The following is an 18,437-nucleotide window of genomic DNA, read 5'->3' as shown; positions in this document are numbered from 1 at the left end:
AGACTGTCAATCACTGATAGGACCACCTCCTCATAGAGGGAAGGATGTCAATTACTGATAGGACCGCCTCCTCATAGAGGGAAGGCTGTCCATCACTGATAGGACCGCCTCCTCATAGAGGGAAGGCTGTCAATCACTGATAGGACTGCCTCCTCATAGAGGGAAGGCTGTCAATCACTGATAGGACCGCCTCCTCATAGAGGGAAGGCTGTCAATCACTGATAGGACCATCTCCTTATAGAGGGAAGACTGTCAATCACTGATAGGACCATCTCCTTATAGAGGGAAGACTGTCAATCACTGATAGGACCTCTTTATCATAGAGGGAAGGCTGGAAATCACTGATAGGACCGCCTCCTCATAGAGGAAAGGCTGTCAATCACTGATAGGACCTCCTCCTCATAGAGGGAATCCTGTCAATCACTGATAGGACCTCCTCCTCATAGAGGGAAGGCTGTCAGTCACTGATAGGACCTCCTCATAGAGGGAAGGCTGTCACTTACTGATAGGACCGCCTCCTTATAGAGGGAAGGCTGTGACTTACTGATAGGACCTCCTCCTTATAGAGGGAAGGCTGTGACTTACTGATAGGACCTCCTCCTCATACAGGGAAGGCTGTCAGTCACTGATAGGACCCCTCCTCATAGAGGAAAGGCTGTCAATCACTGATAGGACCTCCTCCTCATAGAGGGAATCCTGTCAATCACTGATAGGACCTCCTCCTCATAGAGGGAAGGCTGTCAGTCACTGATAGGACCTCCTCCTCATAGAGGGAAGGCTGTCAGTCACTGATAGGACCACCACCTTGACTTCAAAGCCCAGAATGAGCAGTAATATAAACATATAAAATACAAGCTACTGAAGCTAATGAATCCTTTCCCATGAACTTATTTATCAGTCTACTCAACTCCTCCTGCTCTATGACATACTGCCTTCAGTTCAAACACTGTGTTCAATATTACAGGTTCCCTTTAATTTTCATCTTTGGTTGGAAGCACCTTTAATAAAGTACATTGTAGGTGAGCACTATAGTTTTATACCAGTATGGCTTAAGTAATAGTCAGAGATGTAACTACAGGGGGTGAAGGGTTTCGCACTCACTCCTGAACCTGGTAGGTAAAAATAACTAAATGTTTCTCCACCATAGAAGAGTACAATAGGATTAAAAAGCTCTCAGCTGTTTCTAAAACTTCCAGAAAGTAATATGGAGCAGCACCGCACATTCTCCCCCACCGCTCTATACAAACTACCACTATCTATGGAACCAATAAAGAAAAATATAGGGATCAAAATTTAAACAAACAAAAATTTCACCACACAACGTATACTCAAATGATCTAAAAATTTCATTAAACACTTCATAAATACATGAATCTGGCTTCACATAATTAAGAACATTTAAAATCTCTTAGGTTGGAGGTATATGGTGATATTAATTAATCAATGTAAAATGCAAGTGCAAAGTGGGGCACGGCTTGGCGGTGGTGTGGTGTAGATATTGGGTTTGTATGTATTGCGTTGATTATATGCTATCTACCTGGTACAGCCTTGTAACTATGTTGTGATCTTACAGTACCTATTGTTACATAATACTAGCAGTTGGCATCTATGGAACATCTTTTTGTGATGCCTATTTTATCAACTTTATTTATGTACTTTATATAGTACTTATGAGTCTAGTAGAAGCAACACTAGATATCTGCTGTAGAATTTAATGGCATTTATATACCGTTGGTTAGTATTAATACTGCACGCATTTATTTCCCTTACTACCCTATGTATATGTTTGCACTTGCACTTTACATTGATGAATTAATATCACCATATACCTCCAACCTAAGAGATTTTAAATGTTCTTAAGTATGTGAAGCCAGATTTATGTATTTATGAAGTGTTTAATAATTTTTTTGATTATTTGAGTATACATTGTGTGGTGAAATTTTTGTGTGTTTACATTTTGATCCATATATTTTTCTTTATTGGTTCCGTTTATTGTGATATTGGATCGCATATATATATAAATAAATATATATATATATATATATATATATATATATATGGGAAAAGTATTCATTGGTTGCTCTACCACTGACTATGGTTGTATAGGTTGGGATGAGGAATCAGAGGAGTGGCTTCCTCCCTCATAGTGATTGGTGAGGATCCACTGGATAACTACTACTTTAAAATCTACTGTTCTTAAACCTCTATAGCACTTTTAATAGTTTTGACCAAAGTATAAGCTTGAGAAGCAGAAGAATTCCCTAAAAGAGGAGAATATGACAAAAAATAATCTATGCTTGCTCTGAAATCTGAGGAGAAAACTAGATTTTGAAAGGAAATTTCTTTAAAAAATGTAATGGAGCTCTTGGAGGAAGATGAAAAGAAAGGATGAAAAATACATTAAACTCAAGAGAATGATGGAAGATTTAACTAATGGGATATCTGGGTTGACTGGAAAAATTAAAACCGCTTTATGGCAAATGGGATTTTTCACATTTCATCCAGTTCTCAATAAATAATATTAACAGCAGTGTAAGTCCTCATTCTGCTCATGCTGGACGTCTATTTGAGTATTGGATCCCATAGCCATAGGGACAGTACTGAGTGTATATATATATATACTGATATAAATAAAGCATACTAAAGTGCCAGATATATGACCACACAATAGCTGCCATGAAGCCCATCAAGTTAGGGGGACCACCTCCACTAACTTAGATTTGAATATACAGCTGTTAGGCTGCTATATACATTTAGCTATCAGGGCCAGAGCAGTACCCCCCACTTAGGGCGTAATTAGGGATATCTCCTTTTCCCTGTCGTTTTCTCATTACCACGTCATTGTACCCAGGGATAGCTTATATTTCCCATTCAGCTTCCTTCCTGAGATCGTGGAGCATTGGAACCTTCCGGGTTGTGGTAGGACAACTGGTTATCCATAGGTGCCGCCGTGCACCAACTTTTTTCTTACTACATTTTCTATGTATTGTGTCATATCATATATTTTTAGGGATATCTTATATTAGTAATATGTATTAAAAGTTACGTTTTAGGCTTTACATACTCCATATGATTGCCTCCTCAGGTTGTTTGGTTAAATAATAGGTGATCTAACACGATTTTCATTAATATTCCTTAATATTTCTTATACACTGCCTGTCCAAAAAAAAAGTTGCCACCTGGATTTAACTAAGCAAATAGTTATGAGCCTCCTATTGGATAAATACTGCATGGGCGAGTATCTTTCAGCTGGCAACAAGTTATTTAACCCCAACTGGTGCAATTAGTTGCGTCTCATTTCTTAAACAACCATGTCGAAAGACACATCTCGTGGTCGTGGAAAAGATGTTAGTCTGTTTGAGAAGGGTCAAATCATTGGCATGCATCAAGCAGAGAAAACATCTAAGGAGATTGCAGAAACGACAAAAATTGGGTTAAGAACTGTCCAACGCATTATTAAAAACTGGAAGGATAGTGGGGATCCATCATATTCGAGGAAGAAATGTGGCGTGAAAAAAATCCTGAATGATGGTGATCGGCGAACGTTTGGTGAAATCAAATCGAAGAAAAACAACAGTAGAACTCAGGGCTATTTTTAATAGTGAAAGTAAGAGCATTTCCACACGCACAATGCGAAGCGAACTCAAGGGATTGGGACTGAACAGCTGTGTAGCCGTAAGAAAACCACTAATCAGTGAGGCAAATCAGAACAAAAAGGCTTCAATTTGCTAGGGAGCATAAAGATTGGACTCTGGAGCAATGGAAGAAGGTCATGTGGTCTGATGAGTCCAGATTTACCCTGTTCCAGAGTGATGGGCACATCAGGGTAAGAAGAGAGGCAGATGAAGTGATGCACCAATCATGCCCAGTGCCTACTGTACAAGCCTGTGGGGGCAGTGCTATGATCTGGGGTGGCTGCAGTTGGTCAGGTCTAGGTTCAGCAACAGTATGTACTCCAAGAATGAGGTCAGCCGACTACCTGAACATACTTAATGACCAGGTTATTCCATCAATAGATTTTTTCTTTCCTGATGGCACGGGCATATTCCAAGATGACAATGCCAGGATTCATCAGGATCAAATTGTGAATGAGTGGTTCAGGGAGCATGAGACATCACACATGGATTGGCCACCACAAAGTCCAGACCTTAACCCCATTTAGAATCTTTGGGATGTGCTGGATGGAGAAGGCTTTGCGCAGCAGTCAGACTCTACCATCATCAATGCAGAAGCTTATCGAAACAATGCCACAGCGAATGCGTGCCGTAATCAAAGCTAAAGGCGGTCCAACGAAATATTTTTGGTGGCGACTTTTTTTTTGGATGGGCAGTGTAGATATTAGAAAGGTATCAAGCACAAGTTAAAGGGCATCTGTCAGCAGATTTGCACCTATGACACTGGGTGACCTGTTACATGTTCACTTGGCATCTGAAGACATCTGTGTTGGTCACATGTTCATATGTGCCCGCATTGCTGAAAAAAATGATGTTTTGATATATACAAATGAGCTTCAAGGAGCAATTGGGGCGTTACCATTACACCTAGAGGCTCAGCTCTATCAGCAACTGGCATTTACCATGTAGACAAAGTCAATACAAGGCACTTACTAATGTACTGTGAGTGTCCATATTGCAATTTTTTGGTTACTTGAATATTTTTACATCACATTATACAGTTACTCATATCAAGGAGTTACGACCACCCAATCCAGCAGCGGTGGCCGTGCTTGCACACTATAGGAAAAAGCGCTGGACTATGCACACTCCCTCGCTTCCAGCCACCAAAGGAGCTGGCACCTTTTCCTATTGTGTGCAAGCATGACCACCACTGCTGGATTGCAGGATGGTCGTAATTCCTTGATATGCGCAGTGTATAATGTGATGGAAAAATGAATCAAGCCACCAAAACAGGCGATATGGACAATCACAATACGTTAGTAAGGATATGTTCCCACTTCAGTTATTTGGTCGGTTATTTCCATCGGCTCTTTCACACTTGCGTTGTTCTGTTCCGGCATAGAGTTCCGTCGTCGGGGCTCTATGCCGGAAGAATCCTGATCAGGATTATCCCCATGCATTCTGAATGGAGAGAAATCCGTTCAGGATGCATCAGGATGTCTTCAGTTCCGGAACGTAACGTTTTTTGGCCGGAGAAAATACCGCAGCATGCTGCGCTTTTTGCTCCGGTCAAAAATCCTGAACACTTGCCGCAAGGCCGGATCCGGAATTAATGCCCATTGAAAGGCATTAATCCGGATCCGGCCTTAAGCTAAACGTCGTTTCGGCGCATTACCGTATCCGACGTTTAGCTTTTTATGAATGGTTACCATGGCTGCCAGGACGCTAAAGTCCTGTTTGCCATGGTAAAGTGTAGTGGGGAGCGGGGGAGCAGTATACTTACCGTTATGGCATCCAGGACGCTATTAAAGTCCTGGTTGCCATAGTAGTAGTGGGGAGCAGTATACTTACCGTCCGTGCGGCTCCCGGGGCGCTTCAGAGTGACGTCAGGGCGCCCTACGCGCATGGATGACGTGATCGCATGGATCACGTCATCCATGCGCATGGGGCGCCCTGACTTCATTCTGGAGCGCCCCGGGAGCCGCACGGACGGTAAGTATACTGCTCCCCCGCTCCCCACTACTACTATGGCAACCAGGACTTTAATAGCGTCCTGGATGCCATAACACTGAACGCATTTTGAAGACGGATCCGTCTTCAAATGCTTTCAGTTCACTTGCGGTGTTACGGATCCGGCGGGCACTTCCGGCAAATGGAGTACACGACGGATTCGGACAACGCAAGTGTGAAAGAGGCCTTATTCTGAGCCAAAACCAGGTGTGGGTCAAAAACACAGAACAGGTGCAGATCTTTCCCTTATACCTGATATCTGAGTAGTCTTCACTACTAGTTTTGGCTCATAATAACGGATGGAAATAACTGACCAAATAACTGAAGTGGGAACTCAGCCTTAGGGTGCATTCAGACGTCCGTAGTGCTTTGCGGTCCGCATATTGCTGACCGCAAAACACTGATGCCGCACATCGCCTGCTCTTAATAGAGAATTCCTATTCTTTTCCGCAGCTGTGGACAAGAATAGAACATGCTCTATTTTTTTCCGGAGCCGCGGACCGGAAGTTTGTGGCCGCGGACCAGAAATGCACACAGTGTGCTGTCTGCATCTTTTCCGGCCCCATTGAAAATAAATGGGTCCGGATCCGTTCTGCAAAGTTGCAGAACGGATCCGGACCATTCATGCGGACATGTGAATGGAGCCTAAGTGCCTTGTATTAACTTTCTCTACATGATAAATGCCATTTGCTGAAGTGAGACAACCCCTTTAAAGGGGTTATGCGGGTTCAGAAGTGAACCCGGACATAGCCCCTTCCTCCTTCATTCAGCATGATGCTCTCCCTTGCCCTGCGCTATATCGTGCAGGGCAAGGGCTTTTTCTTTAGATCCAGTGACATACCTATAGACCGCCCATTAGTGGCGGTGGGTGACGTCACTGGGATCACTGCTAGGCACAAGCCTCTGCCTAGCAGTGTAAAAATCTAAACAAAACGGTCCTTGCCCTGCGCAATGTAACGCAGGGCAAGGAGGAGCATCGGAGCAATTTTGTGGTGACAGGTTCTCTTTAAAACCCTAGTCTATTTCTGGGATTGGATGACCTGAATGGCCTGACATCCAGACTCACTGATAGGCCAGCCAGCTGGGGCTTGGCTGTTCAGCATGGCAACTCTCCTGGAACAGTGCGTTCTGGAACGTGGATGCGTAAGATCATGACATCCACCCCTTTAGTGGAGTAATACTGCAACAATTTTTGCAACTGCTGATGTGGTATAAAAATGCAAAATGTCACAACATTTTTTGTGCAAATGAGCCCAAAAGTCATTATGGCCCACATTTATCAATTAATTAAAGATAAATAAAGGACACATTTATTAACCATTTGTGCCAGAAATTATAGCCAATTGTGCCATGCACGTTAGTTTGTAAAATTGGAGTAAAGACTGGACGTGGATTGCTGTGTGGCCAGGATTTAAACACATTTTTAAAATATTGTGCCATAGTGAGGGGTTGTGTCTGGCAAGGCAGGTATTTTCCTCCCAGCATGTGCGCCTGGGCTGGTTTCCAGCCAGGTAAGGTCAATACCGGACCGGAGTTTAAGTGCCAGTCCGGGTTTTGGCAGCACCTGGCTGTCCTTAAATAGGCAGCTGGGCTCAGCAGAGATGTCTCTGTTTTTGGGATCTAAGGCTTTGTGCCGTGCTGGAGGGCTGAGAGCCGCACGCTGGGGAAACAGGCCCCCTACTGTAGACTACTGGAGGCAGAACTGCCAGCAAGGTGACTTGTATTATATGAATTTTCCATTGTGTCAGAATTAACACCAAGACTGCAAGTGTGAATAAACACTGTCGTTTTGAGTTAAGAACTTGTATTTTGCCTCTGTACTGCGCCCGCTTACCCTATCTACCAGAGCGAAACCCCACAATTGGTGGAAGATGCGTGCAAGACCAGTGAGGCTGGCATGAACGCCGATATTTTTGGTTTCCACATTTTTTCAGGCACGGTTGTACATTAAACTAGCTGTATAACAACCATTGCCCCACGACAAAATGGAGGCTGTTGTGAAGGCCCTCATGGAGGCTAATCTGCAGCAGCAGGAGACTAACCAGTTGCTACTACAACATGTGATGGCTTTGCAGACAGCAGGAACAACCCCGAGCGTCCACGATGCCGGGAAAGCAGTCCTTGCCGCGATTCCTAAGATGACCCCCGCAGACGACATTGAAACCTACCTGGCGATGTACGAGAAAGTGGCTATCAGGGAAAAGCTACCCTGTGACCAGTGGGCTGAGGTCTTCGCTCCATTCCTGGCATCCGATTCCCAGCGGGTGTATTTTGACTTGCCGGACGATCAAGCGGCCGACTACCAAAAAGTAAAGGGTGAGATTTTGGCAAGACTGGGAGTGAATGTGTTGGTCCGGGCCCAGTGGGTACATCAGTGGGTTTTAAGCTAGCTGAGCCTGCGAGGACCCAGTATTATGACTTACTCCACCTCTTGCAAAAGTGGCTACAGCCTGATGTGCCGAGTCCCACGGCTATGCTGGAGAGACTATTGGCTGATATGTTCTGGGGGGCTCTGCCACCCCCTCTCTAGGACTGGATCGGCCAGGTGTCTCCTGGCCACGCCCTTGAAATGGTGGACCTGGTGGAGCGCTACGAGGCTACTAAGACTGTTACAAGGGGTTCTTTTGGGATGGGGGCAGTCAAACCTTGTAAATCTCCATCCCAGACCCGGAGACTTGTACAAACCAAACCCACCCGGGGTGTACCCTCTACGGACCTGGCTCCGATAGTCTGCTGGCGATGTCAGGAGCCGGGCCATGTAGGAGCTAACTGTCCCCAGGTGGAACCCATGGATACTAACTATGGCTACCGTCAGTCGCTATATGCCAGGAAGCTGTGTGCAGCAGGTACCCCAAAAACTCTAAACCACCTGCACCAGGTGGAGGTAGGAGACACTCCAGCGGAGGCTCTGCTTGACTCAGGGAGTCTGGTGTACCTAGTAAGGGCTCCCCTGGTACGGTCAGCAGAGTATACTGGCCGTAAAGTCGGGGTTATGTGCATCCATGGAGACAAAAGACTATCCCACTGCCCTGGTGTCTCTAACCACAGGGGCTGACAGATGGACTCACGAAGTGGCAGTTGACCCAAATTTACACTACGAACTTATAATAGAGAGAGACTTCCCGGGCTTCCCAGCATTGTGGCCTGCTATGAGAGTGACTGATACCCATGAGACAGGGTTAACCCTAGCAGAGTGGCCCGGCTCAGGGGGGAGACCAGAACCCTGGGAACCTGAGACCGAAGGGCCAGCGGTAGGGGTGACCGCCACTTTGGTGGAAGAGGGGGAAACAACCCTGCTAAGTGTGATGGTGGGAGATGTGGAGGACTTGCCGCCAGGTCCTGAATTGGCAGACCTCAATGTCTCCAGGGATAATTTTTGTACCGCCCATCGTCGGGACACAACCCTATCCCGGACATCAGGATATGTTGTATCGGGTAAACCAACTACGGAGTGAGCCTATTGAACAGTTGGTGGTCCCAAAGGCTTATCGCAAGCTTGTGTTAGATCTAGCCCACCAACACGTTCTCGGGGGTCACCTGGGGCTGCAGAAAACTCAGGATCGTATTTTACAGCGGTTTTACTAGCCCAGCATATTCAAAGAAGTGTAAGAGTTCTGTAAGTCTTGCCCGACCTGCCAGATAACTAGCCCTCAGCCACATTTCCGTAGTCCCCTAGTACCTCTCCCGATTATCGAAGTACCATTTGACCGAATACCTATGGACCTCATAGGCCCAGTACCGAAGTCCGCCAGAGGGCATCAACACATCTTAGTCATTCTAGACTACGCCACTCGGTACCCGGAGGCTGTGCCACTGCAACATACCTTGGCCAAACTCATAGCTAAGGAGTTAATGGAGATGTTTTCCCGAGTAGGACTACCTAAAGAGGTTCTGACCGACCAAGGGACCCCTTTTATGTCCAAGGTGATGAAGGAACTCTGTAAGTTGTTGCACATAAAACAACTACGGACGTCCGTCTGGTAGAACGGTTTAACCAAACATTAAAAAATATGTTGAAAAAGGTAGTGTCTAAAGATGGGAAGGACTGGGACCTCCTTCTGCCCTATCTCATGGTCGCAGTGCGAGAGGTACCCCAAGCCTCTAATGGGTTCTCGCCCTTCGAACTGCTATATGGCAGACACCGTCGCGGTCTCTTGGACGTGGCCAAAGGGGCTTTGGAACAACAACCCACTCCACATAAAAGTGTCATTGAGTACGTTACCCAGATGCAAGAACGGATAGAGACGGTATTGCCTCTTGTTAGGGAACATATGGAGGCAGCTCAGCGAGCCCAGAGTCGGGTTTATAATCGGCAGGCTCGGGTCCGGATCTTTAACCCGGGTGATCAGGTTTTGGTTCTGGTGTCGACCATGGACAGTAAGTTCCTGGCTAGGTGGCAGGGGCCCTACGAGGTACTCGAGAAAATTGGAGATGTAAACTACAAGGTACACCAGCCAGGGCGGCGAAAGTCGGAGCAGGTTTACCATGTGAATTTACTCAAACTGTGGAAAGATAGGTAGACCTGTACTGAAGACAGCCCGCGGCCAGGGTTTCTAGAAGAAGAGGTACCAGCCCCAGTGTCTGATGCAAGAGAGGCGGCTGCCACAGTAAAAATTGCTGACAGCCTCTCCTCTAAACAGACTCAGGAGGCCAGGGAGTTCGTTAGTCGGAACACGGATGTGTTCTCGGACCTCCCTAGATGCACTTCCATAATCCAGCATGACATTGACATTGTCACTGAGCCTCAGGCAAAAGTCTGATTAAAACCATACCGGACAAACCATATCGGAGGAGGTGCAGTTAATGTTGCAGCTAGATGTCATGGAGGAGTCAAAAAGTGAGTGGGGCAGTCCTATATTATTGATACCCAAGCCGGATGGGACGTTGCGGTTTTGTAACGACTTTCGAAAACTTAACGAGGTTTCCAAATTCGATGTGTATCCCATGCCCCGGGTGGATAAGCTCATCGAGAGGTTAGGAGAAGCCCGGTATTTTTCTATTTTGGACCTCACAAAAGGGTACTGGCTGGTGCCATTAACGGAGGCTGCCAAAGAGAAAACTGCCTTCATCACGCCTGAGGGGCTGCATCAATATAAGGTCTTGCCCTTTGGTCGGCATGGCGCCTCCACCACTTTTCAGCGACAAATGAACATTGTGCTTCATCCACATCGTCGGTACGCTTCGGCTTACCTAGACGATATTGTCATCCACAGTACCGACTGGGAAAGTCACCTACCCAAAGTACAGGCTGTAGTGGACTCCCTTAGGAAGGCTGGGCTAACCGCTAACCCCAAAAAATGCGCGATAGGGTTAGAGAAGACTAAGTATCTGGGGTATGTCATTGGGCGCAGAGTCATCAAACCCCAAGTGAACAAAATAGAGGCGATATGGAATTGGCCCTGACCGGTCACCACTAGGCAAATAAAGTCAATCCTGGGAATGGTGGGCTATTACATGAGGTTTGTTCCCCACTTTGCTACTCTAGCCGCGCTCTTGACAGGGCTCTTGAAGGGACTAAAATCAGTGATGGTTCGCAGGGATGATCGGGCGGAAGAGGCTTTTGCCGCTTTGAAGTCGGCCCTGTGTGGGTCACTGCTTTTGGTGACACCCGACTTCAAGAGGGAGTTCGTGGCACAAACAGATGCCTCCGAAGTGGGCCTTGGTGCTGTACTGTCTCAGGAAGTCAAGGGGGAGGAGCATCCAGTTGTCTTCCTAAGCCGCAAGCTCACCCCAGCCGAAACCAGGTACAGTATAGTGGAGAGAGAGTGCCTAGATATCAAGTGGGCACTTGAGTCTCTCCGCTACTATTTGTTGGGGAGAAAGTTCCACCTGGTATCCGACCACTCCCCTCTTAAGTAGATGAGCCAGGCCAAAGACATGAATGCCCGGGTCACCAGATAGTTTTTGTCTCTGCAGAACTTTAAGTTCTCGGTAGAACACAGAGCAGGCCGGTTGCAGGGAAACGCGGATACCCTATCCCTGGTGCATTGTCTGGCACGTGTCCACCCCCTCAGGGTTGAACAAAGGGGGAGTATGTGACACAGTGAGGGGTTGTGTCTGGCAAGGCAGGTATTTTCCTCCCAGCATGTGCGGCTGGGCTGGTTTCCAGCCAGATGAGGTCAAATACCGGACCGTAGTTTAAGTGCCTGTCCGGGTTTTGGCAGCATCTGGCTGTCCTTGAATAGGCAGCTGGGCTCAGCAGAGATGTCCCTGTTTTGGGGATCTAAGGCTTTGTGCCATGCTGAAGGGCTGAGAGCCACACGCTGGGGAAACAGGCCCCCTAAAGCCTACTGTGGACTACTGGAGGCAGAACTGCCAGCAAGGTGACTTGTATTATATGAATTTTCCATTGTGTGTGAATTAACACCAAGACTGCAAAGTTACGTGTTGTTTTGTGCAATTGCCTCAAGTGTGAATAAACACTGTCGTTTGGAGTTAAGAACTTGTTTTTTGCCTCTGTACTGCGCCCGCTTACCCTATCTACCAGAGCGAAACCCCACAATATGCAGAGTTAAGCAACCTCAATCCAGTGAGGAATGTATATGAGGACTCAGACAGTATTATGCCTGTACTGCGAATTACAGTCACTTTGCACTGTCATATGACTGTACGGTGGCATTACTGTTTGCATAATTACTGAGCTGTAACTTTACTTAAAGAATAATCACTGTACTGTAACACCACTGTGTGGATTATTTACGGTATTTGCTGTGATGTAATTTTGTGCATTATGCCTGTACTGTACATTATCTTCATACTATGACAATACTGTGTATTTTGTACCTGTACTGTGACATAATTATGTCCTTTAGCCCACTACTGTGACATCACTGCTTAGATGATTTCTCAGGTTCTTTTTAATGCTTTCAAAAAGAAGATATTTCGCTCCAAATATGGGGTCTATATTCTATATTCTTAAATCTCAAAATAAATTTTAATATAGAAGATATATCACATGGGGTTAATTTATTTTGTATGTTTTATGTATTTATTAAAGATTAAAAAATACATAACATATGAAATAGCTTCTTCTTGACAGTATTATCTGCAGCTATAAAGCATTGATTCAGTTGATGCTTGTTTTATTTAGTGGCCATGGGCACGAGATTTGTACCCACAAAGATAACAAATCAGCATTAACACCACATGAACAATGCATTGTATTTTGAATAATTTTATGTGATTTTCATGCAGTTCTGATTGCTGTTGTCCTGATGTTTCCTCTGAACAAAAAAAATTAAAACTTGACCATGTGTACTTACCTTTACACAGTTCTCACTGAAATGAATTGCTTGTCTATTAATGTAAGGACATACTGGATTCTACACACTCTTGATAGCGTTCTGTAATTATACATTTTCCAATATACTTTGCATTTGAAACCTTTACATCCGGGTATAAAAATCTGCCCCAGTCATGTTATGGACAGCAAAAAGCAAATAGAAATCTTAAAAATGTAGTAATTGTTATGGAAAATCAGTCTTCAAGTAGATTTTAATGTCGACTTTAATTTATACTTGTTCTGAAAATTAAAGGGGTTGTCCAAGTATTTTGACCTCAGCAACTTTTCGGGACAATTGGGGCAGTTTGGATTTGGGTTGAATTTATTTGGACCCATTTGAATCTAATGATCAATTCATGCATATTGGAACTAAAACTAATTTCAAGAAATTTGCTCATCTCTACTTGAAGCTTTTGGACCCTGATGAAAAACACCCTACCCTACCCATTGTGACCTACCAACAGTTGCGTGCCAAGGGAGGGGGGCATCCAGCCCGGGTGTCTGCTGTCAGGAGGGTGCTGGATGCAATGAACGCTTCCATCAATACAGGCTAAATGGCTGGGGAGCTGCAGTCCTTTCACTTACAGACCGCTCAGCTCCCCACGTCCGGCTGCCTCCCCATTCAGCCCTGCAGACATAGATTACCCTGCTGGACTGTTTGGAAGAGCCTGCAGGACGGGAATCTGCCTGTGCACTCCTCCCACACAGTGCTGCAGCACGATCTGTGCCTGAGGGGAGTGCTGGAGGTGATCATCAAGAACAGGACAAAGGTTACTTTTTTTATTTTTTATTTTTTTACAGTTTTTTTTATTTATTAATACTGAGGGGCACAGAAAGGGCATTACTAATGTCAAGGGGCACAGCGAGGGCATTACTAATGTCAATGGGCACAGCGAGAGCATTACTAATGTCAAGGGGGAACAGAGGGCATTTTAAAACTGTCAAGGGGGCACTGAGAGGGGATTACTGTTGTCAAGGGGGCACAGGGAGGGCATTAAAACTGTAAGGTGGGCACAGTGCATTAAAACTGTGAAGGGGCACAGAGAAGGCATTACTGCTGTGAAGGGGGCACTGAGGACAATTCTACTGTGAAAGGGACATAATTGTTATGGGGGCACACAGAGGACATATCTACTGTAAGGGAGGGGCACAATGAGGGCATAACTACTGTTAGTGGGCACAGGGAGGGCATTACTACTGTAAAGAGGGCACAAAGGACAATTCTACTGTGAAAGGGGCATAACAATTGTTATGGGGGCACAGAGAGGATATATCTACGGTGAGTGAGGGGCACAATGAGGGCTTAACTATTGTGAGGAGGGGCACAATGAGGGCATAACTACTGTGAAGGAGCACAGAGAGGGCATAACTACTGTGAAGGTGGCACAGACGGGGCATTACTACTGTGAAGCGGTCACAAAAAGGACATTACTACTGTAAAGGGGGCATAATGTGGACATAACTACTGTGAGGGGGGGTTACAGCATAACTACTGTGAAGGGGCATAGTGTGGGCATAACTACTCTAAAGGGGAACATTGTGGGCATAACTACTGTTGGGGGCACAATGAAGGCATAACTACTGTGAAGGGACACAATGAGGACATTACTACTGTGAGGGAGGGCACAATGGGGTCATAACTACTGTGAAGGGGTGCAATGATTGCATTACTACAGTGAGAGGGGCACAATGCGGGCATAACTACTGTGAGGGGTGAAATGTTTTAAAGTATAAGGGGGGGTGGTGCCAGAGAAAGTACCCACCCTGGGTGCCAAACACCTTAGCGCTATTTCACAATTGCGTTGTGGCATTCCCGCAGAGGAGCTCAAAACCGGACCAATGGGGGTTTTGTCCCCATTCATTGTCAACTGATCAGGATACATTCTGTTCTGTTTTGTTGCATTTTTTGACCGGACACAAAACCGCTGGCAAAATGGAACAAACCGGATCTGGCTGCAAAATCAATGTAAGTCAATGAAGCTGGATCCATTTTTTTTCGGATAAAAAACAAACAAACAGATTAGTCACCCATTGACTTACAATAATTTTAGTGCCGGATCCGGTTTGTTCCGTTTAGTTGTAACACAATAACGGATCCTCTGCCGGATCTCAAAAGCAGAAACCAAAACGTGAGTGTGAAACAGGCATTAGGCATGCGCCTGCCCACCAAATTCACTAAATACTCCTTTCGTACATACAGTGAGCACGAAACTGATACTAGCCTGATAAAGCAACCCTTTTATTTCTGACCTATACATGTAAAATATTATATGATGAAATATAATTGTGAATACATCTGTAGTAATTAATATTCAGCAGCCGCACACCATTGTAGCTACATGGATGCTCTGATAATTGCAGGCAGAGCAGACTGCGCATATTATTAGGTCTTCACATGAACGAGGAAGCCAATATTTTATATCCTGCAAGCAAATTTTGACAAATTACACATTAATTTACTTAATCTTTTCATGACAACAGAAAGTGTAACATGTCACTTAACAAATTAGTGAACCACACAATACAGTTGATTTTTCTATTTGGCAATTTGCACTGGGTTTGGAGCCAGGTCTGGCATAAATTTGCCAGCTTTGACTTTGTATGAAAACCACCTGTACAGAGAAATTATTCAATGTGAAATGTCGTCTATTTGCAGCTGCTGGCTCCATGTGTAGGAAGCCGATTGAATATATCATTGTCTGTAGACTTAGCTGAAGACAGTGTCCCCTTCTTCCCAGAGTGTGAGAATTACAAGTCCACAATCAGCTCGTGTCATAGCAGAAAGTCGAGGGAATCGGAATCACTGATACAAAGAATTTCAAGGGAGTCTTTTCTCAGCGGCCTCCTTCTGCGTCTGGCACCTGGATTTACGAGCTTGAAGGTTATGCATCTGTACTCATTGCTCTGTTAATTTAGATAATTAATTAATTAGTGCCTCATTACCATCGATCTGGAACAGTTGCCACAAGTGTTTAGCACTGCCAGTAGTTTTTTTTCACATCTATTGACCTTGTGCAGTGCAAATCCTTTCAGTTCCAGATTTAACCAACTAAGTTGTAGATGTAGTGTCTTGGCTTTGTGTAGCAGGAAACACGATATAAAATACACTAATACAAAATATACTAACCATATGAAAGAAATGCTACTGTAGAAATGTTTCAGGTTTACAGTGTAAACTTTACACAATTGGCTCAGCCTTTGATGCCTTAGACCAGGGTTTATCTGAAACCCCATTTTAACACTCCCCGATGTTATGTTTTTGAATTTCTGTTTTTCACTCCCTGCCTTCCCGGAGCCATAACTGTTTAAATTTTCTGTTCACATAGCCTTATGAACGAAAAAAAAACCTTCAGGACCCTGCAATTTTTCACCTTACGGACCAGGCCATTTTTGCAAATCTGACATGTCTCACTTTATGTGGTGATAACTTTAAAACGCTTTTACTTATCCAAGCCATTCTGAGATTGTTTTCTCGTCACATATAGTACTTTATGACAGTTGTAAATAAAAAATTACCAAAAATTTGGAAAAATTCGCAATTTTCTAAATTTCAATTTCTTTGCCTATGAAACAGATAGTGATACCTCCTAAAATAGTTATTACTTTACATTCCCCATGTGTCTACTTCATGTTTGGATCATTTTGTAAATCACATTTTCTTTTTTTGGGACGTTAGAAGGCTTAGAAGTTTAGAAGCAAATCTTAAAATTTTTAACAAAATTTCCAAAAACCCAATTTTTAAGGACCAGTTCAGGTCTGAAGTCACTTTGTGGGGCTTACATAATAGAAACCACCCATAAATGGACCCATTTTAAAAACGACACCCCTCAAGGTATTCAAAACTGATTTTACAAACTTTGTTAACCCTTTAGGTGTTCCACAAGAATTAAAGGAAAATGGAGATGAAATTTCAGTTCACTTTTTTGGCAGATTTTCCATTTTAATCCATTTTTTTCCGCTAACAAAGCAAGGGTTAACAGCCAAACAAAACTCAATATTTATTACTCTGATTCTGTAGTTTACAGAAACACCCCATATGTGGTCGTAAACTGATGTACAGGCACACGGCAGGGCGCACAAGGAAAGGAACGCCATATGGTTTTTGGAAGGCAGATTTCACTGGGATAATTGTAAGGCTACTTTCACACTAGCGTTTTGGCTTTCCATTTGTGAGATCCATCATGGCCTCTCAGAAGCAGTCCAAAACGGATCAGTTTTGCCCTAATGCATTAAGAATGGAAAAGGATCCGCTCAGAATGCATCAGTTTGCCTCCATTCAGTCACCATTCCGCTCTGGAGACGGACACCAAAACGCTGCCTGCAGCGTTTTGCTGTCCGCCTGACGAAGCGTAGCCAAACGGATCCGTCCTGGCGCATAATGTAAGTCAATGGCGACGGATCAGTTTTCTCTGACACAATCTGGCACAATAGAAATCGGATCCGTCCCCCATTGACTTTCAATGGTGTTCAAGATGGATCCATCATGGCTATAGAAGATATAACACAACCGAATCCATTCATGATGGATGCATGCGGTTGTATTATTGTAACGGAAGCGTTTTTGCAGATCCATGACAGATCCGCAAAAAATGCTAGTGTGAAAGTAGCCTTAGTTGACATGTCACATTTGAAGACCCCCTGATGCACCCCTAGAGTAGAAATTCCAAAAAAATGGACCCCATTTTGGAAACTACGGGATAAAGTAGCAGTTTTGTTGGTACTATTTTAGGGTACATATGATTTTTGGTTACTCTATATTACACTTTTTGTGAGGCGAGGTAACAAAAAATAGCTGTTTTGGCACTGTTTTTATTTTTTGTTATTTACAATGTTCATCTGACAAGTTAGATCATGTGGTATTTTTACAGTGCAGGGTGTTACTGACACGACAATACCAAATATGACTAATGATTTTTTTATGTATGTATGTAGGGGCTCATTTTTTTCAGTATGAGATGACGGTTTGATTGGTACTATTTTAGAGTGCATACGACTTTTTGATCGCTTGGTATTACACTTTTTGTGATATAAGGTGACAAAAAATGGCTTTTATTAACAGCTTTTATTTTTATTTTTTTTACAGTGTTCATCTGAGGGATTAGTTCATGTGATATTTTTATACAGCAGGTTCTTACGGACGTGGCAATACCTAATATTTATACTTTTTATTTATTTAGGTTTTACACAATAACAGCATTTTTTAAACAAAAAAAAATCATGTTTTAGTGTCTCCATATTCTGAGAGCCATATTTTTTTTATTTTTTTGGGCGATTGTCTTAGGTTGGGTCTCATTTTTTGTGGGATGAGATGACGGTTTGATTGGTATGATTTTGGGGTGTGCATGACTTTTTGATCGCTTGGTATTTCACTTTTTGTGGTGTAAGGTGACAAAAAATGGCTTTTTTTACACCGTTTATATATTTTTTTTACGGTGTTCACCTCTTCATGTGATATTTTTATACAGCAGGTTCTTACGGACGTGGCGATACCTAATATGTATACTTTTTTTCATTTTTTTTTAAGTTTT

Source organism: Bufo bufo, chromosome 5 (assembly GCF_905171765.1).
Source record: "Bufo bufo chromosome 5, aBufBuf1.1, whole genome shotgun sequence".
Taxonomy (NCBI): Eukaryota; Metazoa; Chordata; class Amphibia; order Anura; family Bufonidae; genus Bufo; species Bufo bufo.
This window is presented reverse-complemented; position numbering follows the sequence as displayed.